The sequence below is a fragment of the Odocoileus virginianus genome, chromosome 13 (genome assembly GCF_023699985.2).
Source record: "Odocoileus virginianus isolate 20LAN1187 ecotype Illinois chromosome 13, Ovbor_1.2, whole genome shotgun sequence".
Taxonomy (NCBI): Eukaryota; Metazoa; Chordata; class Mammalia; order Artiodactyla; family Cervidae; genus Odocoileus; species Odocoileus virginianus.
The window spans coordinates 19,056,497-19,073,871 of record NC_069686.1 but is presented as its reverse complement, the minus strand read 5'-3'; the positions used below and the strand labels follow the sequence as shown (position 1 = coordinate 19,073,871).

Below are 17,375 nucleotides of genomic sequence, written 5' to 3'. Positions count from 1 at the left end.
CATTTATTTTTTGTAGATTTTTAATGATGTCCATTCTGACTTTGAGAGTGATACTTACTGTAATTTTGATTTGCATTTGCTTAATAATTAGTGATGTTCAGCATCTTTTCATGTTCCTCTTGGCCATCTGTGTATCTTGTTTGTAGAAATGTCCAGATCTTCCACCCATTTTTTGAGTAGGTTGTTTTTGTTTTATATTGAGATGCATTGAGCTGTTTGTATATTTTGGAAATTAACCTTTTATCCTTTTTTTACTTGCAAATATTTTCTCCCATTCTCAGGGTTGTCTTTTCATGTTGTTCATGGTATCTTTTGCTCTGCAAAAGCTTTTAAATTTAATAAGATCCAATTTGTTTATTTTTTGTTTTTATTTTCATTACTCTAGTTTGTGAGTAAAAAAAAAATTATTGCTGCAGTTTATGTCAAAGAATATTCTGCCTATGTTTTCCTCTAAGAATTTTCCAGTGTCTGGTCTTACACGTAGGTGTTTAATCCATTTTGAGTTTATTCTTGTGTATGATGTTAGGTTTTGTTCTAATTTCGTTTTTTTAACATGTAGCTGTCCAGTTTTCCCAGCACCACGTATTAAATAAACTGTCGTTTCTCTGTTGTGTATTTTTGCCTTCTTTGTCAAAGATAAGGTGACTATAGGTGTGTGGGTTTATCACTGGGATTTATATTCTGTACCAATGATTTATGTTTATGGTATTGGCACAAAAACATACTGTCTTGATCACTGTAGCTTTGTATAGTCATTTTCCCAGTGTTGATTCTTCCAGTCTAAGAACATGATATCTATTCTGTTTGTCTCATCATTGATTTCTTTCATCAGTGTTTTATAATTTTCTGAGTACTTGTCCTTTTCGTCCTTAGGTGGGTTTATTCTTAAGTTAGTTTATTACTTTTCTTTTTTTGCTATGGCATATGGGATTGTTTCCTTAATTTCTCTTTCTGATCTTTCATTTTTAGTGTATAGGATATGCAAGAGATTTCTGTACATTAATTTTGTACCCTTCAACTTTACCAAATTCATTGATTATCTCTGGTAGTTTTCTGATGACATCTTTAAATTTTTCTATGTATAGTATCATGTCTTCTGCAAACAGTGACAGTTTCACTTCTCTATTTCCAATTTGGATTCCCTTTATTTCTTTTTCTTTGATTGCTATCACTAGGACTTCAAGATGATGTTGAATAAAAGTGGCAAGATTGAACATTTGTCTTGTTCCTGATCCTAGACCCCACAGAGACTGAGCCAGACCTGCCTTTGAGTGTTTGGGTGTCTCCTGTGGAGGTACAGGTCAGCAGTGACCTGCTGCAGGGGCTCTGGGTGCAGCAGACCTGGGTATGGCATAAGCCCTCTTGGAGGAGGTCACCATTAACCCTGCCATAGAGCCACCAGAACTTACACAGGACTGGGGAAACAGACTCTTGGAGGGCACAAACAGAACCTTGTGCGCACCAGGACCCAGGAGAAAGGAGCAGTGACACTACAAGAGCCTGACCCAGACTTGCCCATCGTGAGTGTCCAGGAGTCTCCAGCAGAGGTGTGGGTTGGCGGTGGTCTGCTGCAGGGTCTGGGGCACTGAGTGCAGCAGTGCCTGTATGGGACCTTTTGAAGGAGGTCACCATTATCTTCTTACCTCCACCATATTTTGGCCTCAGGTCAAACAACAGGGAGGGAGCACAACCCCACCCATCAGAACAAGACCCAGTTTCCCCCTCAGTCTCTCCCATCAGGAATCTTCCATAAGCCTCTTATCCTTATCCATCAGAGGGCAGACAGAATGAAAACCACAATCACAGAAAACTAATCAAACTGATTACATGGATCACAGCCTTGTCTAACTCAATGAAACTATGAGCCATTCCATGTAGGGCCACCCAAGACAGATGGATTATGGTGGAGAGTTCTGACAAAACATGGTCCACTGGAGAAGGGAATGGCAAACCACTTCAGTATTCTTGCCTTGAGAACCCCATGAACAGTATGAAAAGGCAAAAAGATAGGACACTAAAAGATGAACTCCCCAGGTTGGTAGGTGCTTAATATGTTACTGGAGAACAGTGGAGAAATAACTCCAGAAAGAATAGAGATGGAGCCAAAGCAAAAACACCACCCAGTTGTGGATGTGACGGGTGATGGAAGTAAAGTCCAATGCTATAAAGAACAATACTGCATAGGAACCTGGAATGTTTGGTCCATGAATCAAGGCAAATTACAAGTGGTCAAACAGGAAATGGCAAGAGTGAACATCAACATTTTAGGAATCATCAAACTAAAATGGACTGTAATGGGTGAATTTAACTCAGATGACCATTGTATCTACTACAATGGTCTAATGCCCTTCTAAGGGCAAGAATCCCTTAGAAGAAAGGGAATAGCCCTCATAGTCAACAAAAGAGTCTGAAAATGCAGTACTTGATTGCAATCTCAAAAACGACAGAATGATCTCTGTTCGTTTCCAAGGCAAACCATTCAGTATCACAGTAATCCAAGTCTATGCCCCAACCAGTAATGCTGAAGAAGCTGAAGTTGAAAGGTGCTATGAAGACTTACAAGACCTTCTGGAACTAACACCCAAAAAAGATGTCCTTTTCATCATAGGGGACTGGAATGAAAAAGTAGGAAGTCAAGAGATACCTGGAGTAACAGGCAAATTTGGCCTTGGAGTACAAAATGAAGCAGGGCAAAGGCTAACAGAGTTTTGCCAAGAGAACGCACTGGTCAGAGCAAACACCCTGTTCCAACAACACAAGAGAAGACTCTACACATGGACATCACCAGATGGGTCAATACTGAAATCAGACTGATTATATTCTTTGCAACCGAAGATGGAGAAGCTCTTTACAGTCAGCAAAAATAAGACTGGGAGCTGACTGTGGCTCAGGTCATGAACTCCCTATTGCAAATTCAGACTTAAATTGAAGAAAGAAGGGAAAAACGCTAGACCATTCAGGTATGACCGAAGTCAAATCCTATACGATTGTACAGTGGAAGTGACAAATAAATTCAAGGGATTAGATCTGATAGAGTGTCTGAAGAACTATGGACAGAGGTGACATTGTACAGGAGGCAGGGATCAAGACCATCCCCAAGGAAAAGAAATGCAGAAAGACAAAATGGTTGTCTGAGGAGGCCTTACAAATAGCTGAGAAAAGAAGAGAAGCTAAAGGCAAAGGAGAAAAGGAAAGATATACCCATCTGAATGCTGAGTTCCAAAGAATAGCAAGGAGAGATTAGAAAGCCTTCCTCAGTGATCAGTGCAAAGAAATAGAGGAAAACAATAGAATGGGAAAGACTAGCGATCTCTTCAAGAAAATTAGAGATACCAAGGGAACATTTCATGCAAAGATGGGCACAATAAAGGACAGAAATGGTATGGACCTAACACAAGCAGAAGAGATTAAGAAGAGGTGGCAAGAATACACAAGAAGAACTACACAAAAAAGATCTTCATGACCCAGAAAACTGCAATGGTGTGATCACTCACCTAGAATTGCAGGCGGGAGGAGAAAGCGATGACAGAGGATGAGATAGTGGGATGTCATCACTGACTCAATGGACATGAGTTTGAGTAAGCTCCGGGAGTTGTTGATGGACAGGGAAGCCTGGCGTGCTGCAGTCCATGGGGTCACAAAGAGTTGAACATGACTGAGCAACTGACCTGAACTGATCCTAGAAGAAATAATTTCACTTTTCATTGTTGAGTATGATATTATCTATGGGTTTGTCATATGTGGCCTTTGTTATGTTTAGGAAGGTTTTTTCTTTGCCCAGTTTCTAGAGTTTTTCTTTTGTTTTTTTAATTATGTTTTTCAGTCACCCAGTCGTGTCCAACTCTTTGCAACCCCATAGACTGCAGCATGCCAGGCCTCCCTGTCCCTCACTGTCTCCCGGAGTTTGCCCAAGTTCATGTCCATTGTGTAGATCATGCCATCCAGCCATCTCAACCTCTGATGCCCTCTTCTTCTGCCCTCAATCTTTCCCAGTAGCAGGTACTTTTCCAATGAGTCAGTGTTTGCATCAGATGACCAAACTACTGGAACTTCAGCATCAGTCCTTCCAATGAGTATTCATGGTTGATTTCCTTTAACATTGACTGGTTTAATCTCCTTGCTGTCCTAGGGATTCTCAGGAGTCTTCTCCAGCACCACAGTTCAAAGGTGTCAATGCTTTCTTTATGGTCCAGGTCTCACAACCATATGTGACCACTGGAAAGACCATAACCTTGACTCCATGGACCTTTGTTGGCAGAGTGATGTCTCTCCTTTTCAACACACACTGTAGGTTTGTCATAGCTTTCTTGCTAAGAAGCAATCATCTTCTGAGTTCATGGCCACAGTCATCATCTTCAGTGATATTAGAGCCCATGAAGAGGAAATCTTTCACCACTTCCACCTTTTCCCCTTCTACTTGTCATAAAGTAATGGGACTGGATGCCATGAATGATCTTATTATTTTTTTGAATTTTTAGTTTTAAGTCGGATTTTTCACTCTCCTCCTTCACCTCATCAAGAGGTTCTTTAGTTCCTCTTCGCTTTCTGCCATTAGAGTGGTATCATCCACATATCTGAGGTTGTTGATGTTTCTCCCACCTATTTTGATTCCAGCTTGTAACTCATCTAGCCCTGCATTTCTCATGATGTGCTTAGCATATAGATTAAATAAACAGAGTGACCACAGACAGCCCTGTCATACTCCTTTCTCAATCCTGTACCAATGAGTTGTTCCATCCAAGGTTCTAACTGTTGCTTATTGACCTGCATACAGCTTTCTCAGGAGACAGGTAAGATGGTCTGGTATTCCCATCTCTTTAAGAGCTTTCCACAGTTTGTTATGATCCACAAAGTCAAAGGCTTTAGTGTAGTTGATGAAACAGAGGTAGATGTTTTTCTGGATTTCCCGTGCTTTCTCTATGATCCAGAGAATGTTGGCAATTTGATCTCTGGCTCCTCTTCCTTTCTAAACCCTGCTTGGATGTCTGGAAGTTCTTGGTTCACATAATGCTGAAGTCTAGCATGCATGATTTTAAGCATGACCTTACTAGCATTGGAGATGCCTGCAATTGTCCGATGGTTTGAACATTCTTTAGTACTGTCCTCCTTGGGAATTGGGATGAAGATTGACCTTTTCCAGTCCTGTGGCTACTGCTGAGTCTTCCATATTTGCTGACATGTTCAATGCAACACTCTGATAACATCATCTTTTAGGGTTTTAAACCCTCTACTGGAATTCCATTGCATCCACTAGCTTTGTCCACAGCAGTGCTTCCTATGGCCTACTTCATACTCCAGAATGTCTGGCTGTGGGTGACTAACCACACCGTTGTAGTTATCTGGTTAATTAAGATCTTTTTTGTACAGTTTTGTGTACAGTTTCTTTCCATCTCCTCTGGATCTCTTCTGCTTCCACTAGGTCTCAACCATAATTTCTGTTTTTTATTGTGCCCATCTTTGGGTGAAATGTTCCCTTGATATCTCCAGTTTTCCTGAAGAGATCTTTAGTCTTTTGCCTTCTGTTGTTTTCCTCCATTTTTATGCATTGTTCATTGAAGAAAGCCTTCCTGTCTCTCCTTGTTATTCTTTGGAACTCTGTGTTTAGTTGGGTGTACCTTTCCTTTTCTCCCTTCCTTTTCACTTGTTTGTTCAGTTATTCGTAAAGCCTCCCCTCAGATAACCACTTTGCCTTCTTGCTTTTCTTTTTCTTTGGGATGGTTTTGTTTGCTGCCTTCTGTATAGCATTACGGACCTCTGTCCATAGTTCTTAAGGCACACTGTTTACTAGATCTAATCCCTTGAACCTATTCATCACCTTCCCTGTATATTCATCAGTTCAGTTCCTCAGTCATGTCCAACTCTTTGCGACCCCATGGACTGTAGCCCACCATGCCTCCCTGTCCATCACCAACTCCTGGAGTCTACTCAGACACATGTCCATTGAGTCAGTGATGCCATCCAACTATCTCATCCTCTGTCATCCCCTTCTCCTCCTGCCTTCAATCTTTCCCAGCATCAGGATCTTTTCCAGTGATTTAGCTCTTTGCATCAGGTGGCCGAAGTATTGGAGTTTCAGCTTCAGCATTAGTCCTTCCAATGAATATTCAGGACTGATTTCCTTTAGGATGGACTGGTTGGATCTCCTTGTAGTCCAAGGCACTCTCAAGAGTCTTCTCCAACACCACAATTCAAAAGCATCAATTCTTCAGTGCTCAGCTTTCTTTATAGTCCAACTTTCATATCCATACATGACTAATGGAAAAACCATAGCTTTGACTAGATGGACCTTTGTTGGCAAAGTAATGTTTCTGCTTTTTAATATGCTGTCTAGGTTGGTCATAGCTTTTCTTCCAAGGAGCAAGCGTCTTTTAATTTCATGGCTACTGTCACCATCTAGAGTGATTTTGGAGCCCCCCAAAATAAAGTCTGTCACTGTTTCCATTGTTTCCCCATCTATTTGTCATGAGTGATAGGACCAGATGCCACTATCTTAGTTTTCTGAATGTTGAGCTTTAAGCCAACTTTTTCACTCTCCTCTTTTATGTTCATCAAGAAGCTCTTTAGTTCTTTGCTTTCTGCCATAAATGTAATGTCATCTGCATATCTGAGGTTATTGGTATTTCTCTCAACAATCTTGATTCCAGCTTGTGCTTCATCCAGCCTGGCATTTTGCATGATGTACTCTGCGTATAAGGTAAGTAAGCAGGGTGACAATATACAGCCTTGACATACTCCTTTCCCAATTTGGAACCAGTCTGTTGTTCCATGTCCAGTTCTGTTACTTCTTGACCTGCATACAGATTTCTCAGGAGGCAGGTAAGGTGATCTGATATTCCCATCTCTTGAAGAATTTTCCACAGTTTGTTGTGATCCACACAGTCAAAGGTTTTGATATAGTCAGTAAAGCAGAAGTAGATATTTTTCTGGAACTCTCTTGCCTTTTTCTATGATCCAGCAGATGTTGGCAATTTGATCTCTAGTTCCTCTGCCTTTTCTAAATCCATCTTGAACATCTGGAAGTTCATAGTTCACATACTGTCAAAGCCTGGCTTGGAGAATTTTGAGCATTACTTTGCTAGCGTGTGAGATGAGTGCAATTGTGCAGTAGTTTGAGCATTCCTTGGCATTGCCTTTCTTAGGGATTGGAATGAAAACTGACCTTTTCCAGTCCTGTGGCCACTGCTGAATTTTCCAAATTTGCTGGCATATTGAGTGCAGCAGTTTCACAGCATCATACTATAGGATTTGAAATAGCTCAACTGGAATTCCATCACCTCCACTAACTTTGTTCATAGTGATGCTTCCTAGGGCCCACTTCACTTTGCATCCCAGGATGTCTGGCTTTAGGTGATTGATCACACCATCATGATTATCTGTGTCATGAAGATCTTTTTTGTGTAGTTCTTCTGTATATTCTTGCCACCTCTTCTTAATCTTTTCTGCTTCTGTTACCATTTCTGTCCTTTATTGTGTCCATCTTTGCATGAAACAGGGGATTTGATTTAAGTTCTACTTGGATGACCTAGTGGTTTTCCCTGTTTTCTTTAGATTAATCCTGAATTTTGCTATGAGAAGCTGATGATCTGAGCCACAGTCAGCTCTGGTGTTTGTTGTTTTTTTTTTTTTTGCTGACTGTATACAGCTTCTTCAATTTTATTTCGGTATTGATGATTTGGGGATGTCCATATGTAAAGTTGTCTCTTGTGTTGTTGAAAAAGGGTGTTTGCTATGACCAGAGCATTCTCTTGGCAAAATTCAGTTAGCCTTTGCCTTGCTTCATTTTGTACTCCAAGCCCAAACCAGCCCGTTACTCCAGGAATTTCTTTACTTCCTACCTTTGTATTCCAATCCCCAATGATGAAGAGAACTTTTTTTTTTTTTTTTTTTGGTGTGTGTTCTAGGAGGTCTTCTAGGTCTTCTGATCAACTTCAGCTTCTTCAGCATTGGTGGTAGGGACATAGACCTGAATTACTGTGATGTTGAATGACTTGAATTGAGTCATTCTCAAACGAACTGAGATCATTCTTTCATTTTTGAGGTTGCACCCAAGTACTGCATTCCAGACTCTTTTGTTGATTATGAGGGCTACTCCATTTATTCTATGGGATTCTTTGCCCACCATAGTAGATATAATGGTCATCTGAGTTAATTTGCCCATTCCCGTCCATTTAGTTCACTGATTCCTGAGATGTCGATGTTTATTCCTACCATCTTCTGCTTGACCACATCTAATTTACCTTGATTCATGGACTTCACGTTCCAGGTTCCTGTGTAGTACTGTTCTTTGCAGCATTGGAAATCACAGTCATCACCAGACACATCCACAACTGAGAGCTGTTTTCACTTTGGACAAGCCACTTCATTCTTTCTGGTGCTATTAGTAGCTGCCCTCCACTCTTCCTGAGTGGAATATTCGATACCTTCCGATCTGGGGGACTCATCTTTTGCTATCATCTTTTTTGTCTTTTTATACAGTTCAAGAGATTCTCGGCAAGTATACTGGGGTGATTCACCATTCCCTCCTCCACTGGATTACATTTTGTCAGGACTCTCCAGGATGACCTGTCCTGTTTTGGGTGGCCCTACATGGTATGGCTCATAACTTCATTGAGTTATGCAGATCACTTTGCCATGACAAGGCAGTAATCCATGAAGGGTTTTTTTTTTTTTTAATCATAAATGGGTGTTAAAGCTTTTTCTGTATCTATTGAGATGATCATGTGGTTTTTATTCTTCAGTTGAATAATAAAACACATTTTTATTTTGTTTTTTTTGGCTGAGCAACCATACAGCTTGCAGGATTTCAGTTCCCCAACCAGGGACTGAATCCAGGCCATGGCCATAAAAGCTCAGAATCCTGACCATACGACACCGGGGAACTCTCCTCTTCACTTTGTTCATGTGGTGTATCACACTGACTGATTTGCAGATACTGAAAAATCCTTGCATCTCTTACTTAATAATGTTGTATGATCCTTTTAATGTATTCTGTATTCAGTTAACTAGTATTTTGTTGAGGATTTTTGTCAATGTTCATCAGTGACATTGGCTGTAATTTTTTGTGTGTGTGGTATCTTTGGTTTTTATGTCAGAGTGATGGTGGCCTCATAGAATGAGTTTGGGAGTGTTCCTTCTGAAATCTCTTGGAAGTTTCAGAAGGATAGGTGTTAAATCTTCACTAAATGTTTGATAGAATTCATGTGTGAAGCCATCTGATCCTAGATTTTTGTTTGTGAAAGGTTTTTTTTTTTTATTAGTAGTTGTTTATTGATCAATGGTTTGATATTAAGTTATTTTATAACTTCAGAGTTTTGCCCAAATGGAGTCACAAGCATTACAAAGTTTTTCTCCTAAAGAAAGTGTCGTGGGCAAGTTGGGAGGGACTAACCTAGCAGTAGTGGCATTTGAGAGTAAGTTAACAAAAAAGTTTAGTGTTACCATTTATTGATGACAGACACTAAGTTTTACTTACATTCCATGGGGAGAAAAAAATTCCACCGTAAACAGTGAATCGAACTGGCAAGGCTACTGGGCTTTTCATCTGGACCGCATCAGGACCTCGCCACACACGTCTGTGCACAGCAACACAACATCAGAAGCAACACAGTTGCAGAGATAAACATGGGTCCTTTTTTTCAGCCCTGCCTGGAGATGTAATCAACAGTACAAGCACTCCAGGACAGTCAGTCTGCAGTTATACATGTGCTACATGGAGACCGTATCCTGTAGTGTAGTGAGAGCTATGTCAAGAGTCATCTGTATATACACACAATTTGTTTAATAATCTTTAAAGATTAAAGTTCATTTAATTACTGCTGCAATAACAAAAATAGCAAAGGAACCAAATGATTGTTTTAAGTTTAAAATTCCACAACTGCCCAATGTATAAAACTGTGGGAGACAACATCAAAGTTGGACTGTTTCAGCTAAACCATAAGGCACACAGTTTGCATCACTGAAATGGTCCTGGGTTAGTCCAATGAAATAAAAATGTGTAACCACATACACATGGATATGATCTTTGCTAATTAGATTACTGATTAAGTCAGTCTCAGACAAATTTCTAAACTGTGCTATGTAACTAGATACAATTGAGAAACTCAAATGAAAATTTATATAGTGTCATTTCAATCAAAAGAAAATAATGAAACTAAGAATACGTATCTCTTTTGGAGAAGAGCAGTGGTGTGCACCAGAGCACACCAAGAAGGTCCGCTCTGGTCGAGGAGGAAGCATTTGATTTTCTCTGGTGCTTTCAGCTCTGGAGCCAGACTAAGGCCTTTCTCTGGCGTGAGTGTCCAGGATTTGTCCTGAAGTGTTTGTGTGAGGCAGTTTGAGAAGGGGTCCTGCTTTCTGTTTCTTCTTTCACACAGCAAGGGAAGAAATAGTAAAACACCCCAAACAAACAAACAAAAACCCCACCAAAACCAAGCACTAGGGTGCCTGGGGGCATGGACCTGCTGGTTTCCCAATGGATCCAGGGGTGTTTGGCAAACCCACTTGGCCCCCAGCAGCTGCTGCAGCGTGGACAGAAACCACAGCACATGTGAGCAGCTATGCCGACTCCTCAGGGTCCTGCCTTCTTCACCATTGCTTTCTCTAGTCCTTGGGAGGTATCAGAAATTCCAGATTTTCAAAGCAATTTCAGTATTTTCAGTACATATTTGGAGAGTTTTCAATGGTCCATGGCCAAATAAGGTTCAGCACCTCCCACACACAGACATTGGCCCATTTCCTGTTGTTGGCATCTCTGTATTTTGCTGGTCCAACTCAGACAGCAACTTTAAGATGTTCAGTGCAGCCATGTCGTGGCAGAACTCCACATTCTTTCCAATACCGTGGCTGATCAGAAGTGGCTGAGAGGAACAATTGATAAGAGATACAAATTCGGTCTTACTTTGGGGGAAGTCTTTATATTTGACCTGGAATCCCTGAGCTCTGGAAGGATAGTCCAGCTGCTCAGAGGGTATCGTGAGAGGTACATGGTGTACATGGCCTGAAGAGATGTTATTCTTTAAAATGGTCTCGGCTGTCAGCTAGGTGCCCTCATTCAACAATTCACGGACTATCGTGAAAGTTACCGTGGGCCTTGGCAGGACTCGGAGCTACCCTGGTGAAACCTTTGGTGTGATGTCCTTGACTGACTCCTGCAGCCTGGGCAGCCTGGAGCACCATGGGAAGAATTCCAGCAGGCAGCTGCTGATGACTGAGATAAGGCATCCTAAACTCCTCTTTATTGCTAGTCCCATTTTCATCCCCTGAGGCAGGTTCAAAAAAAGGTCACTGTTCTCCCATCCCCTGGTTTCTTCGTTGGTGTCCCCCTCTGATTTGAGGGCTGGTTTGGTGAGCTGAGCCTGCGGGACTTTTTGAAACCTGGGATCTCCAGCATGTTCTTGTCTGCACTGCATTTGGCCACCTTCTTATTGGTTCCCGATCCTTCTTTGGCGCGTTTTCCCACCTTTACCTGCATCACAGGCTCCCTGCGGCGTAGGAGGCCACCTCAGTGAGGAGCAGGTACTCTGGCTCCTCCTCGTTTTTGCCTGCTGGGACTGGGCCAGTCTGCTAGTCGGGTTCATCCCCTGGCCGTACTCTGGATGCTTTGTAGCCTGACTATGGGTTTTGTTTTCTTTTCGATTCCGGGCTTCACTTGCTCAACTGTAGTCAGTGGCAGTAATTTCTTCAGCTCCTCAAGAACAGCTCTAGCAGTGTTTTTCTTTGAAATCCTCTTGCCCTTCCCTTCGCTTTCCTCCACCAACACCCCAACCGACACCCTGGTCACAAAGCTCCTCTTGTGGGGTGGGCCACTCTCCCGGGCAACCTGCTTTAGACGGAAAGATTAAAAATTCACAGGCAAGTTCTGTTTAAGTGCAATCTCAAACATTTATTTCCGGTTTATTGAGATTTTCTTCCTCTGATTCTCTTCCATTCACCTCCAGCCTCTTGGGGTGTGGGGGTGGGGCTCATTCTGCAGGATCCTCAAAACTTTTGCAACAGTATCATGCTTCGTAGCCTGTCTCCTCTTTGCCACTAAATTGTTGTCCTCCCACAGCAACTTCAAACTTGATAAAGTAAAGATAGTAGTGGAAATGGGTCAAAGTACCTGAGGGGATAAGCACGTCCTCTCGTGTCGTGACTTTAGGTGGACTGCATCCAAGAGTAAGGGTTGACAGGCTTATCCATCGGCTTTTCATGCACAGTGCGTTTGGCTCTACAGTAGCGGGTATGCTTTCTTACATTGAACTGGACCTTGCTCACACTAAATCTTATACTCAGGCTGAATCTTGTTGAAACAGGCTAACTCATCACAAGACACATTGGTGCTTTCTCTTTGGGGTGTGCCAGGTTAGAAGGAACTGTCTGTTGTCCCGAGCTCATCCCCTGGCTGGCAGTCCTGGGTGGCAGAGTGATGGTGAGGAAGGGAAAGAGGGAGAAGGAAGGGATGGTGGATGGGAAGCAGAGTGTCCTCAGAGGAGACTGGCGTCACCAGGCCGGGGATCAGACAGTCAAGCCAGATGTGGCCACTGCCGGCACAACACTGAAGCTATGAAAGTCTTAAAATCAGTTTCAATTTCTGTATTTATGATTGGTCTGTCCATATTTCTTATTTCTTCCTGGTTCAGTCTTAGAAGATTGTATCGTTCTAAGAATTTGTCCATTCCTTCTAGGTTGTCCATCTTATTGGCATATAATTGCTTGTAGTAGTCTTTTATGATCCTTTGTATTTCTGTTGTGTCAGTTGTAACTTCCCTTTTTTCATTTCTAATACTACCGATTTGAGCCCTCTCCCTTATTTTTTCTTGAATCTGGCTAAAGGTTTATCAATTTTATTTTTTCTAGGAGGCAGCATTTAGTTTAATTGATCTTTTCTATTGTTTTCTTCACCTCAGTTTGATTTATTTCTGCTCTGATCATTATGTTGTCTTTCCTTCTACTAACTTTAGGTTTAGTTTGGTGTTCTTTCTCTAGGTTGCTTTAGGTGTAAGGTTAGGTTGGTTGTCTGAAGTTTTTGTTGTTTCCTGAAGTAAGATTGCAGGCACCGGCCTGGCCGTACCTGCCTCCTCCAAGGCCACTCTGCCTCTCCCCTCCTGGCGTCCCTTCCTCCTTTGTCCTGCCCCTTCTGATTGTTTCCATCACCCATGACCACTGGCTGGTAGATGAGCTCAGGGCAGCAACCATTTCCTTCTAACATGGCACACCCCAAAGAGGAAGCCTCAATGTCTTGTGAATGGATTATATCATTTGGCAAAATTCAACCTGAGCATGAGCTTATAGCAATAGAAGTTTATGGTAATCTATAAGCTTCCATCTTAGAACTGCTTTTGCTGTATCCCATAGATTTTAGATTGTTATATTTTGTCTCAAGGCATTTTTTAAATTCCCTCTTTGATTCCTTCATCGATCTCTTGATTGTTCAGTACCATATTGTTTGGCCTCCACATGTTTGTTTCTTTTTTCTTTTACAGTTTTTTCTTGTAGTTGATGTCTAATCTCATAGCACTGTGGTTGGAGAAGTTGGTTATTATGGTTTCAATTTTCTTAAATTTACCCAGGTTAAGACCCTGATGCTGGGAGGGATTGGGGCAGGAGGAGAAGGGTACGACAGAGGATGAGATGGTTGGATGGCATCACCGACTCAATGGGCATGAATTTGAGTGAATTCCAGGAGTTTGTGATTGACAGGGAGGCCTGGCGTGCTGCGATTCATGGGATTGCAAAGAGTCGGACACGATTGAGTGACTGAACTAACTAACTAACTTTGTGACCCAGCCTGTGATCTGCCCTGGAGAATGTTCCATGTGCACTTGAGAAGAATGTATATCCTGCCACTTTCAGATGGAATGTTTTGTAAATATCAATTAAGTCCATGATGTTTTTTGTGTCATTTAAGGCCTGTGTTTCCTTACTGGTTTTCTGTCTGGATGATCTGTCCATTGATGTTAGTGGGGTGTTAACAGTCCGCCATTATTGTTACTGTTGATTTCCCCTCTTGTGGCTGTCAACATTTGCCTTATATATTGAGATGCTCCTATGTCGGGTGCAAATTCAATAACAATTGTTATATCTTCTTAGATTGATCCCTTGATCATTATGTAATGTCCTTTAACAGTCTCATTTTAACATCTGTTTTGTCTGATATGAGTATTCCTACTCCAGCTTTCTTTTGATTTCCATTTGCATGGAATATCTTTTTCCATCTCTTCACTTTCAGTCTATATGTGTCCCTAGATCTGAAGTGAGTCTCTTACAGACAACATATATACGGGTCTTGTTTTTGTATCCATTCAGTCAGTCTGGGTCTTTTGGTTGGAACATTTAGTTCATTTACATTTAAGGTAATTATCAACATGTATGTCCTTATTGTTTTCTTGTTTGGATTTGTTTTTGTAGGTCTTTTTCCTTCCCTTCCTCTTTTGTTTTCTTCTCTTGTGATACCATGACTATCTTTAGTGTTGTGTTTGGATTGCTTTTTCTTTTTTCTGTGTGTATCTATTATAGATTTTTGGTTTACATGAGGTTTCAATATAGCAGTCTTTGTATATACAGGTTTAAGTTGCTGGTCTCTTATTTCATATGTATATCCAATATCCAGCATTTATACTCTCGTCTCCTCACAGTTGCTGGTTTTGATATAGTGTTTATGTATGTGGATGATTTCCTAGCTTTATTGTATCTTTTATCTTTACTGGTGAGCTTTCCCATTAGTAATTTTCTGTTTCTAGTTGTGTTCTTTTCCATCAGAGAAATTCCTTTAGCATTTGTTGTAGAGCTGGTTTGATAGTGCTTAAATATCTTTAACTTACTTTTTTGTGTAACTTTTCATCTCCATGTTGAATCTGAATGAAACCTTACTGGGTAGCTTGTTCTTGGTTGGTTTCTTTCCTTCATCACTTTAAATATATTATGCCACTCTCTTCTGGCCTGCAGCATTTCTGCTGAAAAAATGAGCCGATAAACTTATGGGAATTCCTTTGTATGTTGTTTGTTTCTTTTCCTTTGTTGCCTTTAATATTTTATCTTTAATTTTTGTTAATTTGATTATTTGTCTTAGTGTGTTCCTCCTTGGACTTATCCTGCATGGGACTCTGCAATTCCTGGACTTGAGTGTCTCCTTTCTCATGTTATGGATGTTTTTGGCTATTACCTCTTCAGATAATTTCTCAGGCCCTTTCTCTCTTTTTCTCCTGGGACCCCTATAATGTGAATGTCTGTGCATTTAATGTTCCAGAGGTCTCTTAGGCTGTCCTCACTTCTTTTCATTCTTTTTTTCATTTATTTTTATTAGTTGGAGGCTAATTACTTTACAATATTGTAGTGGTTTTTGTCATACATTGACATGAATTAGCCATGGATTTACATGTATTCCCCATCCTGATCCCCCCTCCCACCTCCCTCTCTACCCGATCCCTCTGGGTCTTCCCAGTGCACCAGGCCCGAGCACTTGTCTCATGCACCCAACCTGGGCTGGTGATCTGTTCCACCATAGATAATATACATGTTTCGATGCTGTTCTCTTGAAACATCCCACCCTCGCCTCCTCCCACAGAGTCCAAAAGTCTGTTCTGTACATCAAAAAATGGAACGATTCACGAATTTGCATGTCATCCTTGCGTAGGGGCCATGCTAATCTTCTCTGTATCGTTCCAATTTTAGTATATGTGCTGCCGAAGCGAGCACTTATTCTTTTTTCTTAATTCTGTTCCCCAGCAGTGATTTCCATCAGTTTATCTTTCAGATCACTTATTCATTCATCTGTCTCAATTATTCTGCTATCAATTCATTATAGTGTATTTTTCAGGTCAGTTATTATATGGTTTAGCTCTGTTTGTTTTTTAAGGTTCTAGCTCTTCATTAAATATTTCTTGTATCCTCTCAGTCAGTCTTTGCCTCCATTCTTTTTCCAAAATCTTGGATTACCTTTACTGTCATTACTCTGAATTCTTTTTCAGATAGAGTGCCTGTCTCCACTTCATTTAGTTGTTGTTCTGGGATTTTATCTTGTTCCTTCATCTGAAGCTTATTTCTCTGCTGTCTCATTTTGTCTAATTATCTGTATTTGTGGTCTTCATTCCTCAGGCTGCAGGATTGTAATTCTTCTTGGTTCTGGTGTCTCCTCCCTAGTGTGTGAAATTGGTCTTGTGCAGACTTCCTGGTGGGAGGGGCTGGTACCTGCCCACTGATGGGTGAAGCTGGATCTTAACCCTCCGGTAGGCAGAGCCATGTCAAAGGGTGTCCTTATAGGTGGTTTTTGGCTCAGGGCAACTTCAGGTAGCCTGGTGGTAGCTGGTGGGTGGGGCTGTGTTCCTATTCTGTTTGGCCTGAGGTGTGTCCCAGCACTGGAGCCTGCAGGCTGTTGGGTGGGGCTAGGTCTGATGATTGTTCTGAGGGAGCTTATGCTGATGGATATTCCCTGAGGCAACCACCAGCTTCTCTGCCTCTACAGTGATCTACAGCTAACCCTCACCTCCCCAGGAGACCCTCCAAGACCCGCAGGTTTGTCTGGCTCCATCTCCTATCAAATGACTACTTTGCTCTGAGACCTAGTACACTTGAAAACTTGTGTGCACCTCCCAGAGTGGAGTCTCTGTTGCCTCTAGTCTTGTGGAGCTCCTGTACTCAAGCTGACTGGTCTTCAAAGCAAAATGCTTTGGGGGCTCCTCCTCCTCCTGATGTCAGACCCCCAGGCTGGGGAGCCTGATGAGGGAGTCAGAACTCTCCTCCTTGTGGGAGATCCTCTGCAATGTAATTATTTTCCAGTTTGTGGGTTGCCCACCTGGCAGATACGTTATTTGGTTATATCACAACAGTGTTCCTCCTGCCATCTTGTTGTGGCTTCTTCGTCTTTGTGTGTAGAATAACTTTTTTTTTTCTTCTTAAGATTAAAGTCGGTTTTTGTTGATGATTGTTCAGCAGTTTTGAAAAAGGTGTTTTGTAAAAGGAGATGAGCTCAAATCCTTCTACTCCACCATCTTGTCTCCAGCTCCTCAATCACTGCACAAACAATTCTGGAAATCAACAATGCTAGTCTCCTAAGCCCATCTAGAAGTACCTTCAATCATAAGATTTTTCTTCATTTGGTTAATACTGTGTATTATATTGCATGCAGATGATTTGTTCCTTGCATTCCTGGAATAAATCCCACTTAGTCAAGGTATATGATTATTTAATAAGTTGTTGAACTAGGTTGGCTAATATTTTGTTGAGGATTTTCATATTTTATGTACATTAGGGATGTTTGCTTGTAATTATCTTTCGTGTCATCATCTGGTTTTGTCTTTCGGGTAAGGTTAGCCTTGTAAAATAAATTTGAAAATGTTCTCCTGTTTTTTTTTTTGAGAGAGTTTAAGAAAGATTGGTATCATTTAAATATTCGGTAG

General features: G+C 41.3%; 1 long non-coding RNA gene, 1 other non-coding gene and 1 pseudogene across 3 annotated transcripts in view; 1 reads left to right on the top strand and 2 right to left on the bottom strand.

Annotated features, from left to right (window-relative positions):
* Positions 1 to 17,375, top strand: part of LOC110135426 (uncharacterized) — a 60,556-nt gene that overhangs the window by 39,213 nt on the left and 3,968 nt on the right. The window lies entirely within an intron of this gene.
* LOC110135433 (double-stranded RNA-binding protein Staufen homolog 1-like) lies at positions 10,701 to 16,035 on the bottom strand (annotated as a pseudogene).
* LOC139038138 (U6 spliceosomal RNA) lies at positions 15,569 to 15,675 on the bottom strand. Its single transcript, XR_011491081.1, has one exon. It is a non-coding gene; the product is annotated as a U6 spliceosomal RNA (small nuclear RNA).